This window comes from Kogia breviceps, chromosome 10 (assembly GCF_026419965.1).
Source record: "Kogia breviceps isolate mKogBre1 chromosome 10, mKogBre1 haplotype 1, whole genome shotgun sequence".
Taxonomy (NCBI): domain Eukaryota; kingdom Metazoa; phylum Chordata; class Mammalia; order Artiodactyla; family Physeteridae; genus Kogia; species Kogia breviceps.
The window spans coordinates 3299806-3323554 of record NC_081319.1 but is presented as its reverse complement, the minus strand read 5'-3'; the positions used below and the strand labels follow the sequence as shown (position 1 = coordinate 3323554).

The following is a 23749-nucleotide window of genomic DNA, read 5'->3' as shown; positions in this document are numbered from 1 at the left end:
AGTGGGAGAAAGGAGAACAAGTATTTGAAGAGATAAAGGCAGAACTTGACATGGATTGGATAAAGGATAATTTATGTGAATTGAGGCTTAACAGGACACATTATATATCAAGATGGATGCAGAAAGACTATCCACATGTAGATACATTTTAGTGAAAATACAGAATACTTAACACTAATACAAGAAATTAAAACTAGGCAGGAGTGGAGCGAATATTCCTCAAGAGGACAATATCCAGAATAACTACATAATTCTCAATATCAACGATGAGGGCCAAAAACCAACAATAATTTCTTCAAAGTGTTGAAAGAAAATATCACTCCACATAGGATATCTTTCAAGAAGATATGTTTCAAGAAAAAGTACAACATGAAGATATTTTTAGACAAAAAGGAAAAATGTACCTTGAATAGAACTTCACTAAAGGAATTTTCAAGGAATATAATTCAGGAAGAAGGAAAATAATCCCAGAATAAAGGCCTGAGATACAAAAAGAAATGGAAAGCCAAGAAATTCGTAAATATACAAATGAATCCTACTGATGCAGATGTAGGGAAAATTATCCTCAATGTACTTCCTAGATTGATGTATCTATCATCTCTCTCGACTACTTTGTCATGACAGAAGATGTACAATCCCACGTTAATCAACTGTTTTTCAGAGAAAAAATTCTGTGAAACATAAAATGGTTTCTAATGAGGGTGGAAATAGTCTTTCCCCAAGATATTTCTATGGCTGTTTTGTTAAACACTGACCTTCCTTCTCCCTTGTGTTTTTGCATAATTTTTAATATTTGTTTCTCAGTACTGATTAGCAAAGGACTGCCTGTGCCATAGCCATTGGTCACAGCATCTGGATACAGACCAGGATTGGGTCATTTGTCCACATCACGCCTACGGAAAACAAAATGATAAAGTCCACACAGTATATGATCACAAAAGAACTCGAAGGCAGCAGAATCGTCTGAGTAGCGCTTTTTCCCGGGGAGCTTCTTGGAGAAAGGCTTTTGCCGTGAAGATGCTGGGACTGCCACTTATGTCCGTACCAGAAAATCACACGTATCCTTTTGACAGGACCATGAACCCCGCAAAGAAGACATCTCTAAATAACATGAGTGTGAAAAATGGGCCCCTGTGGGTGCAGCTCAGGCAGAAAGGAGCAGTGTTCAGTGAAGAACAGAGGTTGACCCAGGTCTCACTGGGCACGGCCTGTCGTAGAGGAGCGGGTTGCCACAGACGGACACGCTTAGGACCCAAAAGAAGAGAAATAAAGCCAGGATGGGATCGGGAGATTTAAGCTGGAAGTTACCCCGCCAGGAGCTGCTGGGGCTGACGGTGGTGGCCTGAAGCACTCTAGCGGCAGGTGGTACAAATGGAGAGGCCCCTCAGCACCTTGCTAAGGAAGACAAGCACCTTACAGTTGAAGTCAGTCTGAATGTCCTGTGCCCCCAAATGTCCAGAGACACCAAGAACCCCATGGTGAGGAGCATCACTGTATGTACCACAGCCAAGTGGGTGCCAGTCACGTCAGTGAGCTTGACCTTGGATCCCACAAGGAAAGTTGAAATGTGGAGGAAAAGAAGAAAGGTGTTCGCCGAGATTCCAATGCCAGCTTGGGGACAAAAGGCAATTTTTATAGCAATATAATTGGTATGTTTGTTCATCTTCATGGAAATGTTAAAGCAAATAACGTATTTCTGGAAAGAGAAACAAGAGATTCTGACAACAGCAGCATTGCCGTCGACATGCTTCCAATCATCACATCACCCTTTTCAACCTCTACAATCATTACTCCTCACCAAAAAGTAACGATTACCAAAACAATTCTATATAAATATGACATCCTCTTCTTCCACACGGAAGTTCAACTCACTGCTCACTCCTGCAAGGAAATCGTGTTTGTGTATCTCCTGTCAGGCTCGTCGTGGCGCTCACATCACCGCTTCTCTGTGAGACTGCAGTTCCTGCCTTTAGGGCACAGCCTACCCTATTTAATGGGGAGCTTTGGTTTACTTTTCTCTCTCCCCTGCAGGCTCCTCCAGGGCAGAGATGCTGTCTTATGCGTCTTTGGATCCACAGCATTTGGAGCACTGCTGCTTACATAACAACTGTTCACTAAAGCCTGGTGATGTAAATTTTGGACAGGTGGAAACAAGAATCTTCCGGCTAGACAATCCCAACAGGAGCATTCTCGTGGTCTATTTAGGGACAGGCAGAACCGTGAGGGATCCCGCAGTTTGCACGCTGGACCGACACAGCCTTTGTTGAAAGCCAGAGCCCGCCCCTCGCGAGCTGGGTGAGCACCGTCACTCACTTACCCACTTTGATCTCAGTTAACAACCTGAGTAGAAGGGGGATAACGGCAGTCCCTGCAGCACGGCCTCGTTGGAGGAATGACTCAGTCAATCTATGAGCAGCATTTAGAAAACGCCTGACACGTGACACACGAAAAAGCGCTCATTGCTGATGTATCATTTATTGCCACCTAACGTCGGCTTGAGAGAGCGAACGGCGTGTATGGAGGATTTCTTCGCTGAGAGACGAAAGGACAGCACTGGCCTCTTGGATGGACTTTCACCCTTGGATGCTGGCAGTATTCTATCTTCTTTTACTTTCCAGTGTCCCCAGGAGATAGCTCTGTTGTCTCCCACATTCACAACCCATTTCAGGGAAATAGGGAGATGCCTGACAGGGTCTCCTTCTCAATGATCGGTAGTAAGAAATGCCGCATTTTATGTTCTCGTCTCTTCTCAGACCTGGGGATTAGAGAGAATGCCTCCACCGTGTGGAAGATGCCGGGCATTTTTCACCTATGACGTCTCTCAGGTACCCACCCAGGCCTGAGAGACACTGAGCTGGTGAGGAGAAGGAACCCACACCTTCAAGTTTCCTTTAATTGATCTGTAATATTTATCCAAAGTTCTGTGCTACAGGTTAGCAATCACACTGAAGGACCACTGACCGACCTGAATTCAGGCATTTTACTCAATCTCTTTAAAATAAGCTACGCCTTAAAGTTTTTGATCTTTATCCCACCACGAAAGTGCCCATATTTCCCTCAGAACCTCCATGTGAATAGTAAGAATGATGGAATAAATCATTCTAAAGATCTATTGTAGCTCTGATTTTGTCAATACATATACATTTCTAAGGGACACCAGAGATACTGAGTCTGTGTCCTTGACGTAATGCTCACGAAACCACTGCCAACACCATGGCGAGAAACACCTGCACAGTCAAGGGAGGCTGAGAGTCCCTTCTGCGGGATAGACAAATGCCATGGGACTGAGGAGAAGATGCTTATGTTTGTAGGAAGACAAAGATGCTTCCTTTGTCTGTCAAACTCTTTTATGGAATATATCTTTCCATTTTACTCTTTTATGGAACATATCTTACATTTTTATGGAATATACCTTTATATTTTTACACAAAAAATGTGATATGCCTTTGGGTTAAACAAATAAAGCTGAATCCAATGAAAGGTGGAGCTAACATTCATTCTTGCTTCTGCAAAATTTACTACCCGAAGGCATTTATATGTGGCTTGTGAACAAGTAGGAGGAGGGAAATGGTACAGCAGATTTTCCCAAACACCATCCCACTCCCTCCTGCCCAGGATGTGAAGCGTCCCTTTGTCTAGCACATCCATGCTGGTCACTTAGTGGTCTCCGTTATCAGATCCACGGTATGGCAGTGCTTGTGTTTAAGTAACGCTTATGTTACTAAACAATGGCCCCAAAGTGCAAGAGCAGTGATGCTGGCAAATCGGATACTCTCTTACTATGTCTAATTTATAACTTAAACTTTATCATAGTTTTGCTTGTATATATAGGGTTCAGTACTATCCATGGTTTGAGGCATCCACCGGGGGTCTTGGAACATTTCTTCCCCCACCCCCTTAAGAGTGGGACTACTGAATCATATCCTTCCCTTCAAAGTCACTTAATGGAGAATACTCTTAGTTTACCTTATTTATACACCCCAAATTTGAAATTCGTGATAATTCAATGACTGGATTAAAATTCTACTTGGCCAATATTTTGGGAAGAAAGTTCTCAATTAGAACATCATCACTTGAAATTTGAGAGGAAGGAGCAGTGAAAAATCCTTTAGAAGATAACATATTATTGATCAAAAGATAAAATGTGCTTCTCAAAATTATTATGAACTTTTCTTATTTATTACAGAAAAATGAGACTACAACAAAGAAATTTCTTATCTTCGTCTAGAGGCTTTAATAAATTTAATGTAATGAAATATTTTAAAATAATATCTGGAATTAAATTCTATATCCTCTCCTCCATGATTATGAGTTAGTAAAGAATAACTCTAATGTTAACATATCAGCTGAGAGAAGATGGTGGTTCCAGATATATGTCAGATATCAAGGAAAAAAATTCCTCAACATAAGGAGATGTAAATTGTAGTGAGATAAATGGGCCCCTGTGGTTGTCTATGATAATATATATCCCTATGCTGAACGATGAAAAGCACCATGTTTTATTTTATCACAAATTTAAATTTATTCTACTATTTTAGTTGTCTCTTTACATCCTAGAATGTTTTAAAAAGCATAAAATGTGCCTAAGTTTCAAAGAATATCTATGTGGTAGTGAGAAGGAAGATAAAGTCATTCTGATTTAGAGTAGCCAAGAACATTTCACAAGAATGCAATGTCAGTTTCTTGTAAATACATACTATACATTTTATTTGAAATTCTAAAAATCAGATTATATTAATAGAATTTTTAGTATTCAGATTTGTCTCTGAGCTTGTGAATTACCAAAACAGGATATGAAAAGTTTTAAGCCATAGAAATAAATGTAAGCCTAGGAATTCCTGGCTTTTTGAAATAGTTTTACTTATGTGAGTCTTTATTCAAGAAGAATCATTCATTTAAGATAAGATTCACTAAATAATAATGCTATGAAAGTTCAAAGACGTTCTGCAGTGCATTGAGAGACGAATACCTGTGTCCTGGCTCTGCTTCAGTGAAAGTCAGAATTTAGGATGCCTCCTCCGCTTCCTCTTCCACTCAGGTTTTTCGAGTCTGAAAAATCAAGAGACATTTTTTCAGCTGGATCTCTGCAGTGAGTCAGTGTATTTGAGGTGAGGCTACCAGGTGTGCTTATATGGAAAGACCCCTTTAGCTACTCTCTCCATAGACCAGTAATTTTGCTGTTGCATCTAAAATCTGACAGTACCTGTCATGTCATAGGGAAAGAGGGAGTCCCCAAAGCAAAAGAAAAACACTTCTTTCATTCTCAGAAAATGGTAAACTAGCAACATCTGGATGAAAACTTTTTTGTGTGTAGTTCTCAATTTCCAAGGCCAAATGAGCCTGGGTTTTTTATGAGGGGCCAATCATGTAAACTAAGTCCCCTCACATTGATCCGAAATTGATGGGGCTGGGTCTAAAATACAATGAAGTCTAAAAGCCGTGCAATGTTATATGTGAATGGAAATACATTTTAAAAATATATTTCTTTCTCAAGATTGTTTTGGAAATATATATTTGATGTATATATGTATATATATATATTTGTTTGGTATACATATATATAATGAAATACTAATCAGCTATAAAAAGAATGAATTCCTACCATTTTCAACAACATAGATGGACCTTGAAGGTATTATGCTAAATGAAATAATAAGTCAGACGGAGAAAGACAAATACCATATAATTTTGTTACCTAACTAGGTTTGTTTGCCCAATGCATAGCAAGTCAAAATGCTGAGACACCAAGGTTTATTTGCAAAGCAGTCAATGAAGAACAAATCTCAAATCGATCTCCCTGGAAGGCAAGGGGCTAGGGGTATTTATGGGATAACAAAGAAGCAGGGGGGTCTGAGGCATGGGGGGTGTGGGGAGCATGGGGAAAGGTGATTCGAAACAGGTGTGATAACCATGGTTCTTCGCAGGTATAGCTAAGCTACAGGCTTCTGCAGGTTCAAAAGGTCACCTAGAGGACACTCAGGCAGGCCAAGCTGAAAAGTTGGTGGTTTTATCCAGTCTTAACCAGCTCAGCTCGAACTAGCTGCAACTGACTGCAAGTTTCTAGGAAACAACTCGGGCAAAGATCTACGTGCTTCGAGGACATGCAAGTCTTACAAGGACCTTGATTAGTGAAGGCAGGTGAAATGGATTTAACCCACGGTTTCAATTTCACTTATATGTGGAATCTAAAAAGACAAAACAAACCAACAAACAAAATAAAACAAAAACTCACAGATACATTGGACAGAGGAGAAGGGGGGTGGGGTGGGTGAAATGGGTGAAGGGGTCAGCTGTGTGGTGACGGACGGCAATTAGACTTGTGGTGGTGATCACGCTGTAGTGTATACATGTGTGGAGCTGTAATGCTGCACACCTAAAACATATATGTTTCAAAAATATATATTATATCTATTTCTTAGCTCTGTCTACTGAAACTAGCTAAAAGCAATGGCACCCCAGCATCAGCGAACAGAACTCACAGCCAGGTTTTGATTTCTAAATTCCCTGGTTTTGAGCAAGAAATACACAGATTGAACTGGGATATCCTGTGCCAAAAGGAAAGAAAGCCAGCATTCAAAGACTAATGGGATTGTCTCAGGCGGACATGGAGACGGATGAAAGGGGCTCCCACAGACCTAATCTGGAGAAATCTGAAGATCATAAGGAAAATGGCTATAAGGAATCAACATTGAATATATATTTTCTGAGGTCCATATTAAAATAATTTCCATAAAAAGACATGAAAGAAAGGAAACTGACCATAATTACATGTGACTATTACACCAGCTCTTTATATTTAAAATTAATAAGTAACGGAAAGTATTAGATATTTATGTTACCTTTTCAGAGTGAAATGTACTTCAGGATAACCAAATAGTCATTGCTATCAAGGAAAAGCTCTTAAAAATCAGTGCCATCTATGACCACTTGGCAATCTCTAATGAAAGAATTAGTCAGGTTGGGGGCTAAAATGGGGCCAAAACCTCCAGCTGAAATGTAGACGGGAAACTGGAGAACCACGGCCCTCAGGAATCACAAGGCACACGGCCAGCTGCAAAGGGAGGGAACAGCTCTGGCTGCTACCACCCAGAGAAGCAATCCCAGCCCCGGAGTGTGGGGCGGCCAAATGCCACGTGGATTCGTGTGAGGCATACACAGCCACCATGAAGCATTCTTGCTGAAGGTGCTTAGCTTGATCCAATTAAGGCTTCAGCTAGACCTTTAATTGTTTTATCTTCTTCCAGAAGATACAGGAGATTGATTATAGTAATTAGCTGTTATATTTTCATTATTAAAGAGAAAAACCACATCAGCCAACTCTGTTCTTTGAGATAATTTTGCCAGCTCCTGGAGACTCCAGCTTAGCCCAGAGATGTGTGAACACTGGATGCCGGTCACCCGAGACTCTCTCCCTACCAGCACAGTCATAGCATGAGAGAGTGCCTTACCTGTTAACTTTGGCTAGAAATTTAAGGGAAGCTAATGACTAGCCCTTGCCAAGTGCCCACTCTTGATTAACACTATTCTGAGGACAAAGTGGAATTGAATGCGCCAGAGTCGACCCACAGGCCTCTATCCTTCTTCTTCTGTGGTAGCTTAGTGTCAGCCACAGCCAAGACCCTGAAAAGGTGCCCCCCAGGAAGAAGGGTTATGTCATTAGAAACACTGAATAGCTACTTCTCCTACTCTGCTCAGCCACCCTATGTTTCATAATAATATTAAGCACAATTTAATTTAAATATTTAATGTGTACCAGCTGACCTCTTTACATGAATTATTTTGTGGAATGCCCACAAAAGCTTTGTCAGGTAAGCAAAGTATTCTCATTTTATACGTTACGCAATGGAAGTGAGATGGGCTATTTAAAAAACCATCAGATCATCTTCTCGAAAGGAAGGAGTAAAATCACTTTGAAGCAAATTTTCTTTGCTGTTTAAGAAATCACCAGTTATGGAAATGTGAGTTAAGAAGTCCTTTTTGTTCAGTGGAAGAGTGTATCAAAATCCATGGGGACTTAAAGAACTGTTCCCTCCCTGAGGCCTTTGGTTCACTGATCCCTATAAAGAGAGTGGAAATTGTAAAAATGGACTTGGTTGACCTGCTGATTGGAAAGGGCCACCAAGACCTCAAGGGGAAACTAAAAAGAAGGTGGAGTTTGTGCAGGTAACTGAGGCTCTACACAAAGTCACCTGTGTTCACTGGGCGAGAGCTCGTCCAAGTTGTGTGTGGCCGAGCTGGGAATTCCCCTGAACCTGCTTTATTTGTTTAATTAATAGACTTTATTTTTTATTGAGATATAATTGACATATAACATTGTGTTAGTTTCAGATATACAACACAATGATTCGATACATGTATATACTGTGAAATTATCACCATAGTAAGTTTACTTAACATCCATCACCATAATAGTTACACATTTTTTTCTTGTGATTTTAAGTTCTAAGATCTACTCTCTTGGCAACCTTCAAATATGTAATACAATATTATTAACTATAGTTACCATGCTCAATGTTACACCCCCTGGATTTATTTATTTTATAACTGGAAATTTGTATGTTTTGACTCCCTTCACCAATTTTGCCCACCCCCACCCTCACCTCTAGCAACCACCAATTCAGAAAGCTCGGTGAATCTCACACAGAATAAACCCAAGATTATTCACACACAAATACTTAACAAACAAACAGCTGAAAACTAAAGGCAAAGAAAATATTCTGAAGTCAGTCACAGGAAAATGATGCATTTTGTGTACGGGAAACAATATTCAAATTACAGTACATTTGTAATCCGAAACCATGAGGCTCAGAAGAAATCGGAACCACATTTACAAAGTGTTGGGGAAAAACCTCGCAATCCAGAATTTTACTTCTGGCAAAATATTTTTTGGAAATGAAGGTGAAATAAAGACATTCTCATATGAAGGAAAACTAAAAAACTTCACTGTCACCAGGCTGAGTCTAAAAGAATTGCTAAAGGGAGTTCTTCAGAAAGAAGGGAAATGATATCAAAAGAATATTTGGAACATCAAGAAAGAAGAAAAACATATTCAGAAATGGTACATATTGGTAAACTTAATAGACTATTCTTCTCTAGAATTTTTCAAAACATGTTTGATGGGGGAAAGCAAAAATTATAGCATTATCTGATAGGTTTTTCCATGTACATGGATGTAAGACTGAAGACGACTACAACATAAGGAGAGAAGGTAAAGTGACCTACACAGTGATAAGTTTTCTACATTCCACTTAAAGTGGTAAAATACTGATTTTAAATAGACTCTGAAAACTCAACTATGTATACTATAATCTCTAGAAAATCTACAAGAACAACTATAAAAATGTAGTCAAAGACAGCAGTAGATAAATCAATATGGAATATGAAAAAAATGTAGAAATAACACAAAAGAATACAGGACAGAGGAAACAAGAGGAACAAACAAACAAAAAACAAATGAAAAAACATAAACCCTAGCATATCATTAATTACAATAAATATCAATTGTCTAAAAGCGCCATTTAAAAACAAAGATTGTCAGAATAAAACAAACATTATCCAAATAATGCTGTCTACAAGAAACTGACTTCAATTAAAATTATATATATGTATGTATATATATACATACATATATATATATATATATATAGTGAAAGGATGGAAAAAGATATACCATTCAAATACTAATCAAAAGAAAGCTAGATTCAACATACATTTGTAATAACAACTCTCAACAAAGTAAGTATAGAGAGAATATACCTGAACATAATAAAGGCCATATATGACAAGCCCACAGCTAAAATCATACAAAATGGTAAAAAGCTGAAAGCTAGTCCCCTATATCAGGAACAGACAAGGATGCTGAGTCACCACTTTTGTTCCACATAGTATTGGAAATCCTTGTCAAAGCAAGTAGGCAAGAAAAAGAAATAAAAGGCATCCAAATGAAAAGGGAAGAAGTGGAACTGTCCCTATTTGTAGATGACAATATAGTATGTATAGAAAACCCTAAAGACTCCACCAAAATACTGTTAGAACTAATAAATGAATTCAGTAAAGTTGTAGGACACAAAACCATTATACAAAAATCAGTTGTGTTTCTATACACTGACAACAAACGTTTAGAAAGAGAAATTATAAAACAATTCCACTTACAATTACATCAAAAAGCAGAAAATACCTAGAAATAAATTTAACTAAGGAGGTGAAATATCTGCACACTGAAAATTACAAGACATTTACAAAGAAACTGAAGACACAAATAAATGCAAATATATTGTGTGCTCTTAAGTTGGAAGAATTATATTGCTAAAACATCCATATTACCCAAAGCAGTGTACATATTCAATGCAATCCCTATCAAAATTCCAATCGTATTTTCCACAGAAATAGAACAACAACAAAAAAATCCTACAAATTGTATGGAACCACAAAACATTCCAAATAGCCAAAGCAATCTTGAGAAAAAACAAAGATGGAGACATTATGTTTTCTGATTTCAAACTATATTACAAAGCTATAGTAACCAAAACAGTCTGGTTTTGTCATTAAAAATAGACACATAGTTCAATGGAACAGAATATAGAGCTCAGCAATAAACTCATGCATATGTTGTCAATTAATTTACAACAAAGGAGACAAGAATTTACAGTGGGAAGAGGATAGTTTCTTCAAAATGGTGTTGGGAAACTGGACAGGCACATGCAAAAGGATGAAACTGGACCACTACCTTACACCACACACAAAAATCAACTCAAAATGGACTAAAGACTTGATCATTAGACCTGAAACCATAAAACTCCTGGAAGAAAACATAGTGGTAAGCTACCTGACATTGGTCTTGGTGATTTTTTAGATAAGACACCAAAAGCAACAAAAACAAAAATAAACAAGTGGGACTATATCAAAGTAAAAAACTTCTGCACCATAAAGGAAACCATCAACATAATGAAGAGGCAACCTATGGACTGAGAGAAGATATTTGCAAATCATATATCTGATAAGGGGTTAATACACAAAACATATAAAGAACTCATACAACTCAATAGCAAAAAAAAAAAAAGCAAACAATCCAATTAAAAAATGGGCAGAAGATTTGAATAGACATTTTCCCAAAGAAGACATACATGTGGCCAATAGGTACATGAAAAGATGCTCAACATCACTAATCATCTAGGAAATGTAAATCAAAACCACCATGGGATATCATCTCATACTTACTAGAATGGCTATTATCAAAAAGACAAGAAATAACAAACGTTGGCAAGGATGTGGAGTAAAGGGAACCTTTGTGCACTGTTGGTGGGAAGGTAAATTGGTACAGCCACTATGGAAACAGTATAGAGGTTCCTCCAAAAATTAAAAGTAGGGGCTTCCCTGGTGGCGCAGTGGTTGAGAGTCCTCCTACCGATGCAGGGGACACGGGTTCGTGCCCCGGTCCGGGAAGATCCCACATGCCACGGAGAGGCTAGGCCCGTGAGCCATGGCAACTGAGCCTGCGCGTGCGGAGCACAGGCTCCAGAACGCGAGAGGCCACAACAGTCAGAGGCCCGCATACCGCAAAAAAAAAATAAAAATAAAATAAAAATAAAAATAAAAGTAGAACTACTGTATGATCTAGCAATTACTCTTCTGGGTATTTATCTGAAGGAAATGAAAACACTAACTTAAAAAGATATTTGCATCTCCATGTTCAATGCAGCATTGTTTACAACAGCCAAGACATGGAAACAACCTAAGTGTCCGGTCACGGATGAATGGATAAATAAATGTCATATATATCTATAACCTATATATATTATATGTATTATAGATATATATAACATATATTATATATATATATTATTCATCCATAAAAAAGAAGGAAATGCTGCCATTTTTGACTACATGGATGGACTTTGAGGGCATTATGCTAAGTGAAATAAGTCAGACAGAGAAAGACAAACACTGTATGATGTCACTTATATGTGGAATCTAAAACAAAAACAAAAACAAACACGAGCACATAGATACGGCAAACAGATTGGTGGTTGCCAGAGGCAGGGGGTGGAGGGGGGGCAAAATGCTTGAAGGGGTCAAAAGGGACAGACTTTCAGTTTTAAGGTAAACAACTCCTGGGGATGTGAGGTATAGCATGGTAACTCTAGCTAATAATACTGTGTTGCATATTTGAAAGCTGCTAAGACAGTAGGTCTTAGAAGTTCTCATCACAAGAAAAAACTTTTATAACTGTGTGTGGTAATGGATGTTAACTAGACTTATTGTGGTAATCATTTCACAATAGATACAAATATCAAATCATAAGTTGTATACATGAAACTAATATAATGTTATATGGCAATTATACCTCAATAAAAAAAGGTAGACTTGGATTAGTTGTAAATGTATATTGCAAACTCTAGGGCAACCACTAAAAAAGTAAAGAAGTGTAACTGATATGCTAAAAAAGGAGAGAAAATAGAATCATATAAAATGCTCAATGAAAACCAAAAAAAGGCAGAAAAAGTGTGGAAGACAAAAATAGAAACAAAGAACAAGGGCAACAAATAGAAAACAGTAACAAATACAGGAAATATTAATACAACAGTATCAATAATCACTTTGAATGTTAATAGTCTGAATACACCAGTTGAACGACAGTGATTGGATCAAAAAACAAAACCCAATTAATGACATGTTGCTGATGAGAAACCTACTTTAATTACAGAGACACATATAGATTAAAAGTGAGTGGATGGGGACTTCCCTGGTGGTGCAGTGGTTGAGAATCCGCCTGCCAATGCAGGGGATATGGGTTCGAGCCCTGGTCCAGGAAGATCCTACGTGCCGCGGAGCAACTCAACTAAGCTCGTGCGCCACAACTACTGAAGCCCGTGCGCCTAGAGCCCGTGCTCCACAAGAGACGCCACCACAATGAGAAGCCCGCACACTGCAATGAAGAGTAGCCCCTGCTCACTGCAACTGGAGAAGGCCCACGCACAGCCACGAAGACCCAACACAGCCGAAAATAAATAATAAGTAAACTTATTTTTTTTAAAAAAGTAAATGGATGGAGAAAAACATACCATGCTAACACTAATCAAAAGAAAGCAGGAGTAGCTATATTAATTTCAGATAGAGCAGACTTCAAAGCAAGGAAAGTTATCAGGGATAAAGAAGGCATTACATGATGATAAAGGGATCATTTCTCCAAGAAGTCTCAACAATTCTTAATGCCATGTACCTAAAAATGGAGCATCAAGTTACATGCAGCAAAAACTGGTAAGGCTGCAAGGAGAAACAGATGAATCCTGCATAATAGTTGGAGACTTCAACACCCCCTTCTCAGAAGTAGACAGATCCAGCAGGCAGAAAATCGGTTAGGACACAGTTAAACCCATCAATACTCAATCAACAGGATATAATTGACATCTATTGCTTCCATTGCCCATCTGTTCTTACATATTATCTACTTTATCCACTAAAGCCCTTAGCATATTAGTCATAGCTGTTTTAAATTCCCAATCTAATTCCAACATCTCTGCCATGTATGCTTCTGATGCTTGATTTGTCCCTTCAAATTATGTTTTGATATGCCATGTAATTTTTCTTTGATAGCTGGACTAGATGTACCTGGTAAAAGGAACCGCTGTGGAGGAAAAACAGCATCTTGGCAGTGTGAGTTTTTCCTTTTTTTCTCTCCCCCCGATTTACACCTAACTGGATGTCCACAACCAAACCAAAGTGCCTCTGCACATTACGCCAGGACATCTAGGAGTTTCTACCACCTGTGCATCCAGCATGGCAGACAGGCCTTCAGTGGGGCTGTGGCTCCACGGGAGTTGGTGAGCCTGCCCCACACCCACTTTTCATACCAGGAAAAGGGAAACCTGGAGAGTGTAACACAGGGCACCATTCATGGGACATAGAGAATCTGTGGAGGTCCATCCAACCCCATGGGAGAAAGTGGTGTGCCATCAGAGCAGGATAGAGATGAGTTTGGAGGAAGAGAAGACAGAGGAACTCACCAAGCAGGTCCCCCTTCCCAGGGTGACACTGTGAGGTACTGCGCTTTTTGCTGGTAACGGGGACATCCGTGACCTCCCTGGAAGAGGAGTGGGATGCAAAAGCGGTGAGTGACGCACTGCCCAACTGAACACGCTGCAGCCGAAGGGACCCAGTTCACTACAGCAGCACCTGGATTGCTGAGGAGAGACCTCTGTGACGGGGATGGGGTGGGGGAGTGAGAGGAGAGGGAAGGAGGCAGGTAAGAATATCAAAGAGCATTGAAGGAATGCATTTCCTGCTGCTTGCTCCAGGATTTCAGCAGGAGGTCCGCCTATGAACCTCTGGACTCTCCCATTCGATCCCCCAACAGAGCCAGGGCACCCACAGCCCCAGGTGCTAAGGCCACACCTCTTTTCACTCTGCTGCCACCTCTTCTTGCATGCTCAGGAGTACTGCTCTGAAAGCCAGAGCCAGTAAGACAAACCAAAAACTTGAGCTACAGTGCCACCTTCTGAAATACAAAAGAAAGGTTTCTAATTGCCAGCCTGTTGAACTGTAACAGCCAAAAAAGCCCAAATCCTTGCCTAAGGAGAGTGTTTGCTACTTTGAATGTGAAAGCAGAGGTGCATATCCTCAAACACTATAAAGAATCAGGGTAATACATCATCAAAAAAGAAAATGATAATTCTCCAACCATTGAATTCAAAGGCATGGAGTACTGCAAACAAACTGATAAAGAATTCAAAATAGCTATTATGAAGAAATTCACTGAGCTACAAGCAAACTCAGAAAGGAATCCAATAAACTCAGGAATAAAATCAATGAGCAGAGGAGTTCTCTACTAAAGAGATTGAAATTTTAAAAAAGGAACCAAGCAGAAATTCTGGAGCTGAAGAATTCAGTGATTGAGACGATGAGACCATATGTAATGCAGAACAGATGGAAGAAAAAATAATTGACTTATACGAATTTAGAAATGATTCGGTTGGAAGAGGAGAGAGTAGTAAGATTTTTTTTAAAGTGAAGAAATTTTATGAGCACTATCAGTTTCAATCAGAAAAGAAAACATAAGAATAATTGGTGCACCAAAGGAGAAAACAGGAAGCGGGGGGCAGAGAGTTTACCTAAAGAAATTTAAAAAATATATATATATATTTAAAAATATATATATATATATATATAAAAGAAATAATAGCTGAGAACTTCCCAACCTGGAACATACAAGTCCACAAAACCAATAGAATACCCTATTACCTCAATGTAGAAAGATCTTCTCCAAGACATAATATAACATAGTATAACTGTCAAAAATCAATGGTAAATAAAGAAACTTAAAGGCAGCCATGGGAAAAAAGAAAGTAACCTACAAGGGAACCCTCATGAGGCTATCAGCAAATTTCTCAGCAGAAGCTCTACAGTTCACGAGAGAATGCAATGACAAATTCAAAATGTTGAAAGATAAAAATTGCCATCAGTAATTCTTCATCTCACAAAGTTATCCTTCAGATATGAAGGAGAAATAAAGGGTTTCCAGGCAAACAAAAGCTGTGGGAGTTCACCACCTCTACACCTGCCTTGCAAGAAATGCTAAAAGGAGCTCTTCAAAACAATGTGAAAATACATTAATTAGTGACACAAAACATATGAATGTAAGCAACATGCTGGTTAAGGTGAAAAATAGACACTTAGTATTAGAAAAAGTAACTCTATTAGAATACTGTGTTAACCACTTAATTATAGTATAAAGTTTAAAGAAAAAGAACACTGAAAATAATTACAGTTATTATAATTTAAAAAATTCACAGCATAAAAAGAGGTAAATTGTGACATCAAAAATAAAAGGAGAGGAGTAAAAAGGTGGAGTCTTTTTTTTTTTAAACAAAGGGGCGTATGCTTTTTATTTTTTAAGAAGATATTGGGTGTAGGAGTTTATTAATTAATTAATTTATTTTTGCTGTGTTGGGTTGCTTTTTTTTAAAAGAAGATGTTGGGGGTAGGAGTTTATTAATTAATTAATTTATTTTTGCTGTGTTGGGTCTTCGTTTCTGTGCGAGGTCTTTCTCTAGTTGTGGCAAGCAGGGGCCAGTCTTCATCGCGGTGCGTGGGCTCTCACTATCGCGGCCTCTCTTGTTGCAGAGCACAGGCTCCAGATGCGCAGGCTCAGTAGTTGTGGCTCATGGGTGTAGTTGCTCTGTGGCATGTGGGATCCTCCTAGACCAGGGCTTGAACCCGTGTCCCCTGCATTAGCAGGCAGATTCTCAACCACTGTGCCACCAGAGAAGCCCAAAAGGTGGAGTCCTTATAGGTGAATGAAGATAAGTTGCTATCAGTAAAAAAGGGACTGTTTTATCAATGAGAAGTTTAATGTAAGCCTCATGGTAACCACAAAGCAAAAATCTAGAGTAGATTCACAAAACATAGAAAAAGGGGAGACTGAGCATATCACCATGAAACACCACCAATTACAAAGGTAGGCAGAAACAGAAGAGAAAAGAAATGGTGGAGACACAAAACAACCAGAAGTCAAATGATAAGATGGCAAAAGTCAGTCCTTACATACCAATAATCACTTTAAGTGTAAATGGATGACTTTACCAATCAAACGGCATGGAGTGGCTGAATGAATAAGAAAAATAAGAACCCACTATATGATGTCTATGGGAGACTCATTACAGCTGTCAAGACATACATAGGCTCAAAGTGAGAGAATGGCAGAAGACAACCTAGCCAGTGGGAACCAAAAGAAAGTGGGGACAGCCATAGTAATATCAGACAAAATAGACTTCAAACCAATAGTAGTAACAAGAGAAAAAGAAGGTCATTACATAATGATAAAAGGGTCAATATATCAAGAACATATATCAACCATAAATATATATGCACCCAACATTAGAGCACCAAAATATATTAAGCAAATACTAACAGATCTGATGGAGAAATAAACAACAATACAATAACAGTAGAGGATTCAATATCCTACTGTCAGCAATGGATGAATCATTCATACAAAAAAATCAACAAGGAAACCTTGGAATTGAACCATATTTTAGACCAACTGCACTTCACAGATATATAAAGAGTATTCCATCCAACAGCAGCAGAATATACATTCCTTTCAAGTACACATGAAACATTCTCCAGGATAGAGCATATGATAGGACACAAAATAAATCTTTGCAAACTTAAGACTGAAATCATACCAACTATCTTTTCTGACCACAATGGGTATGAAACTAGAAATCAACAGCAAGAGAAAAGCTGGAAAATCTACAAATATGTGGAAATGAATAACACACTTCTGAACAAATAATGGGTCAATAAAGAAATCAAAAGAAAAATAAAATATCTTGAAACAAATGAAAATGGAAACACAACATCAAAACTTACAAGATGCAGCAAAAGCAGTTTAGAGATGAAAGTTTATAGAGATAAATCCATATACTGATATATTCAAAAGATCTCAGATAAACAACTTAACTTCACATCTTATAACAATAGAAAAAGAAGAACAAATTAAGCCCAAAGTTAGCAGAAGGAAGGAAATAATAAAGATCATAAAGGAAATAAATGAAATAGAGACCAGAAAAAAAAAAGACCAATGAAACTAAGAGTGGGTTTTTTGAAAAGATAAACAAAATTGGAAAAACTTTGGTTAGACTCACCAAGTAAGAAAGAAGACTCAAATAAATAAAATCACAAATGAAAGAGGAGACATTACAACTGATACTGTAGAAATAACATAGGGTCATAAGAGACTACTATGAACAATTATATGCCAATAAATTAGATAACCTAGAGGAAATGGATAAATTTCTAGAAACACACAACCTACCAAGTCTGAATCAGGAGGAAACAGAAAATCTGAACAGATCTATAATGAGTAAAGACATTGACTCCGTAATCAAAAACCTCCCCACAAAGAACCCCAGGACTAGATGGCTTCACTGGCTAATTCTATGAAACATTTAAAGAGGAATTAATACCAATTCTTTTCAAAAACTTCTGAAAAATTGAGGGGGAGGGAACAATTTCAAACTCATTCTTCAAGTCCAGCACTATCCTGATATCAAAGCCAGATAATAACACAAAAGAAAAAAAACTATAAACCAGTATCCCTGATGAAAATAGATGCAAAAATTCTCAGAAAATATTAGCAAACTCAATTGAAGACTACACTGAAAGTATTACACACCATGATCAAATGGAATTTATCCCTGGGATGCAAGAATGTTTCAACATATGAAAATTAATAAATGTAGTATATCACATTAATAACATGAAACATAAAAATCACATAATCATCTTGATAGATGCAGATAAGGCACTTGACAAAATACAACATCTTTCATGATTAAAAACCCTCAAAGAGGGCTTCCCTGGTGGCGCAGTGGTTAAGAATCTGCCTGCCGATGCAGGGGACATGGGTTCGAGCCCTGGTCTGGGAAGATCCCACACGTCACGGAGCAACTAAGCCTGTGAGCCACAACTACTGAGCCTGCGCTCTAGAGCCCACGAGCCACAACTACTGAGCCTGTGTGCCACAACTACTGAAGCCCACGTCTAGAGCCCGTGCTTTACAACAAGAGAGAAACCACTGCAATGAGAAGCCCGTGCACTGCAACAGAGTAGCCCCTGCTCACTGCAACTAGAGAAAGCCCGTGCGCAGCAAAAAAGACCCAACGCAGCCAAAAATACAAATAAATAAATAAATAAACAGCTCTCTTTATACTCCCTTTACTCCACCTGTGGGTATCTTTGAAAATCAAGAGCCAGCAATCAGGGTGAAAATCTACAGTCCAGCAGCCACTGAAGGGGAAGGACTGGGCTGGAACACATTCAAAGCCCCGTTCCAAGAGAGCTGTTATTATTTCTCCTGTCTGGAAGTTCCCGAGATAACCCCACTCAAGGGTCTTCTCTTATTTTACCTTACTCAGAATCACCCACTGTGAAAAGCATTTTTTCCAGGTGCATCTGTCAAAAAAACTCAGCAGCAGTTCAGTTAGCTGAGGTGGTAATAACACGGTAAAAAGCAAGCTAACCAAAAACTTTTAAAAAGTAAAATCTGGAGAATTAACTGTCCCTTGGGGGCTTTGAATTCCCGGGGGATATAAAAGGTCACAAGCACACACACGGTAGTGAGCGTACTCAGGGCTGTAGGTATGCTAGAAGAGACATTTTGCACAAGCAGGAAGCAAAGACTAAGAGTTATAAACTGCCTCACCATGTTGAAGGCATGTCCCAACACACAGAGCGCGTCTAAACTACAAGACGTATTAGCTCCGTGTTTTTAAGCAAATCTCTCTCCAGTTATGAGCTGACCAATATGTTAACACAGCAGAGATTTCAGTGGCCACAAATGAGAAAAAAAATGCAGATTTTACAAAATTACGCGAATCTCACAGCTCCAGGATCAACAATGTTAACACCCTGGGCAGGTATCCTTTTATCTCATTCTCCTTAATCAGAAAAATATCACATGTTGCCTTCATGTCCTCCACCCACATTCTCCCATCAACTCACCCAGCTGGCTTCTGCTCCCAACACCCGAAGGACACTGGTTCCATCGAGAGCATCCATAACCTCGCTGGTGCCAAATCTAATGGTCTCCTCTCCATCTCCCTCTGATCGCTCCCAGTGGTCCTTGGCTTGAGGTGGACCCACCTGTCTTCCTGAAATCATCTCTTCTCTGAAATCCATGTCATTACGCTTACCTGGTGTGCCATCTACTGACCGAATGTCCGTTCTCTGTCTCTTTCAGAGACTTCTCTGTCTCTAAGTGTCCTGTGCCCCAGGACTCAGGGCGAGGCTCCCCAAACTTCTCTAATTGGTCACCCTGTCTTGACCCTTGAACAATGCAGGGAGTTAGGGGTACCGACCATCCAAATAGTCGAAAATCCACATGTAATTTAATAGTCGGCCCTCCCTATAAGTGGTTCCTCCCTATTTGACATTCAGCCTCTGGGGATTCAACCAACCAGGGATCATACAGTACTGCAGAATTTACGAGGAAAACAATCCAAGTAGAAGTGGACCCATATGGTTCAAACCTGTGTTGTTCAAGGGTCAACTGTAAATATTATCCAATGCCCGTGACTTCCTGGCGCCCCGCTGACCTGCAGTGCTCGCCACATGGATATCTAATAGTATCTCAAACTTAACAGTGCAAACACAGAACTCTCCAAGCCCAGGAAAAACCAATAATATTTTTCCTGCCCCAAGTCTCCTCCCCTCTCTGTCCAGTATCAGGTGGCATGAACCACCTGTGTTGCCCAAACCAAAACCTCAGGAATCAACTTTAGTTTCTCTTATCCCTTATTGGTCACATCCGTCTCTCAGCAAACCCTGCCTAATCCAGAGCCAAAATAATCTATATCCCAGATCCAACCACTCTTATTCTTCTCTCAGCTAGTCATGCCGTCACAGAATACAATACATATTCTATTGATACCAGGACTATTCTGGCAAGATTTGCTGGATGCTCACAAATCCCCCCCACGGCGTAGATTTCATTCCCAGTCTCTCTTGCTATTACTTTAGACCATATGACTGAGTTCAGGCTGCTGGAATCTGGGGAAGGAAGTAGCATCAACTGCCTCCAGCCTGGCCCCTAAAATGTCCCCCTCAATCTTCCTTCCACAGGACAATTTCTCTTTGGAGAAAAACGGCCTAAAAAAGGATGGCATGTTTCCTCATGAGCTGGCAGCAGAGGCTAGGTCAGGACCACTTCTGAATTGCGGATGAAATTCCATTTTGTGGTCCCTCCTAAGATAGGGAGGGGCCTGTATGTTCACACATTTGAAATGAAAGAAATTTTGGTGAGAAAGCAGCGCAACTAATATCTGATTTTTACCTAATACTAGCGTGGGTGGAAGGTAAATGGGATCGGGGGATGGGGGGGAATCCTTCTCATTGAACTCTGTTTCCTGGCATATGAAAAACAGAGCCGGACAAAGAGAAGGGAACGTCCCCAACCTTGGCCCAAGTTCCCTAAATCATCCTGGCAACGGAAGTTGCGGGAAGAGGCTGTGAGTTCGGACTTTGGGCCAGGTTCTGAGTACAATGACATGGCTCGCTCTCCGAGGGCTTGGTGATGCTACTGAAACAGCGCGGGCAGGTAAGCTGTGTAATACTCCCATCTCTGTTTATATCTGGAAAATTAACTGGATACATAAAATTCATTGACAACTGTGCTAAAAATACATAGGCTGCTAATAAAACAAGTTTTAAGTGGCTTCCTAAAAGGTCCAACAACCAAGCCAGTTTCCAGGAAGCCCATGCTCGACGGCCACTAGAGAAAGCCTTGAGTACAGTTCTGGCGCCATCTCGTGTCAGTATTGAGCTCAGCACTTCTAAACAAGAAAAAAACAAACAAAACAACCCAGAGCAAAGGGATGTAGCGAAGCGTTCCTGAAAATTTGGGGAGGGAAAGGCGGTGCCACCGGAGAGGTAGGCTGGGGGAGCCCTGAGGGAGGCCTTCACCTCATAGCACTGAAGGGCTCTTAGCACCTAAGTGACATGATCAGATGTGTGTTTTAGAACAATTCAGCTTTAGGAATACAGGCTGGGACTGCGAGGAGGGCTCAGATGCCTACGGGGACAGTGTATCCAAGACTATGCTTCTGCCTGAATTTGGGGGCCAGACCACAGGAATAGTTGCCTCCTACCAGGATACAAGCAGGGATTACTGACTTGTTTGTTCGCGTCTGTGTCCTCACTGCTTACAACAGTGCCTGGTACATAAGAGTTTTTATCAAAAATCAAAAGGGGTGGTATTTTACTATATAAAAGACCACAGGATAATACTGTCAAAATCCTGATCCCCTACCCCAACCAACCCCAAAGCTCCTTTCTGAAAATTCCGAAGTCAGCTCCGGGCTGCACACCAGCCTGAGAGGCAGGGGTGTCTCCCCACCTTGCAGGCGAAAACTGAGGCTCGGGGCGGTTGCCCACACCCGGGACCCTTTCAAGGCCCAGACCCCAGGGAGCGCCTCCTGCTTCACGTCAAAACGCCGGCCTTTGGGCGCAGCCCGGGCTCAGCTGGTGTCGGCTGTGCCCCACTCCCCGCTCCGGATCGGGGACAGTACCCACCGCACGACGAGGCGAGGGCACGCTCTCCGAACAGCGTGACCGAGAATTTCAACTCCAGAGAAGCAGTCTTTTAAGCGACATCTCCCAGAACGCTTCCCAGGTTAACTGGACCCGAGGGACCCCACCGAGAGAGGTGACAGACAGTCCCACCAGAAAATGCGAAAGGTCTACACCATCCCGTGAGTTGGAGAGAGGCTGAGCCCCCAGCGGCTTCCGCCCCCCTCCACGGCCTCAGCTGGGCAAACGGGGAAACTGAGGCCCCCACAGGAAAAGACTCCTCTGACGTTACCTCGCGGGCTTGGTGAACAAAGTGCCCTACTTTCCCTGTTTAGCCTGAAAAGACGGGGTCTAAATGCGAAGGACCACAGAACTTCCAGAGCAGCCTCACCTCTACCAACTCCCGCCGCCTCCGCTAGGGGGGACCCTCTCAGCCTCCTGGCGGTCACCAGCTCTCCGCCGCGGGACGAGCTCTGCCCCGCTCGGCCCCGCTCGCCTCCTCTCGGCTCCACTCGGTCCCGCTCGGCCCCGCTCGGCTCCACTCGGTCCCGCTCGGCCCCGCTCGCCTCCGCTCGGCTCCACTCGGCCCCCCCCTCGGCCCCGCTCGCCTCCGCTCGGCTCCACTCGGCCCCTCTCGGCTCTGTCCAACAGTCTCTGTCCACGGGCTCGGTCCCTCTCGGCTCCAGTCGGCCCCGCTCGGCACCGCCCGACAGGCTCTGTCCACGTGCTCGGCCCACGTGCTCTGCTGCTCTGCAACCGTAGAACAAATTCGGTTTGCACGCTTGCAGCGCTGGGCCTTACGGTCGTGGCTGGGTCCGGCTCGGCCCTCTTCGGCCCCCCTCGTGTTGTGTCCCGCACAGCCGCCTACACCCGCAGCCTCGTCCCCTTCTCCAGTCACCTGAGAAGCCCTCCGGCAACTTCCCACCAGTCACCGACCCGGCCGCTCTGGGGGAGCCCGTCGTACACTACCCGCAGGGTTCTCCCAGGTTTCCATCGTCGCCGAGGCCGCGCGGGCTGAGGGGTGGCGCTGGGTTCTGGACCATCGCGGACTCGACCCACATCGCAATTGGATGACCCTGGGGCCTCTGAATCTCCGTCTCGCCTTATGCAAAATGAAACTGCTGATAACCCCGCTCTCCCGGGGCTCGTGGCGGGGCTGGGGAGCAGTGAGTGCGTGTTGCGCGCTGTCGGTGTGCCAGGCCGAGGGTGGACGCAGGAGAGAGCCTGGGACGAGAGCGAGAGGCCTGGCCTTGAATGCGGAGACGCGCGCGGAGACCTGGCCCTCTCTGCCTGTCCATAGCTGTGTGGCTTCGAGCACGTTGTTCAGACGCACTGAGCCCAGTTTCATCTCAGTAAAGGCCTAACTCCTGGGCAAGCAAGAACTATCTGTGCGCGCCCTGCCTCCAGCCTCAGACATCACAGAATGAGGCTGCACAGGTGTCAGTCCCATTCGTCGTCCTTCAGAAGGTTGGGTTGAGGGAAGGATAGCCTCTTAAATGACTTCACTGTGACTGAGGTTCACCCACAAACGTTTAATAGCCTGGAACTCAGTGTTGGGGAGACAGGGCAACAGTTGGGTACTTGAATTGCAAGCTGCAGAAACTGACCTTAGGAATTTAAATGAAAACAATTGTTGAAAGGATAGTGAAGAGATAAGGAATTAAGGGAGGCCTGAAGACAA

At 41.5% G+C, this 23749-nt stretch overlaps 1 long non-coding RNA gene across 1 annotated transcript in view; it reads right to left on the bottom strand.

Moving 5' to 3' along the window:
• LOC136794960 (uncharacterized) overlaps window positions 1–22589 on the bottom strand; it is a 34019-nt gene extending 11430 nt beyond the window's left edge. Inside the window, exons 1-2 of the long non-coding RNA XR_010842447.1 lie at window positions 22460–22589; window positions 4970–5049 (exon numbers count right to left, since the gene is read on the bottom strand). This is a non-coding gene — a long non-coding RNA (uncharacterized lncRNA). The remainder of the gene's footprint in view (window positions 1–4969; window positions 5050–22459) is intronic.
• Between the last annotated feature and the right edge of the window lie 1160 nt (window positions 22590–23749).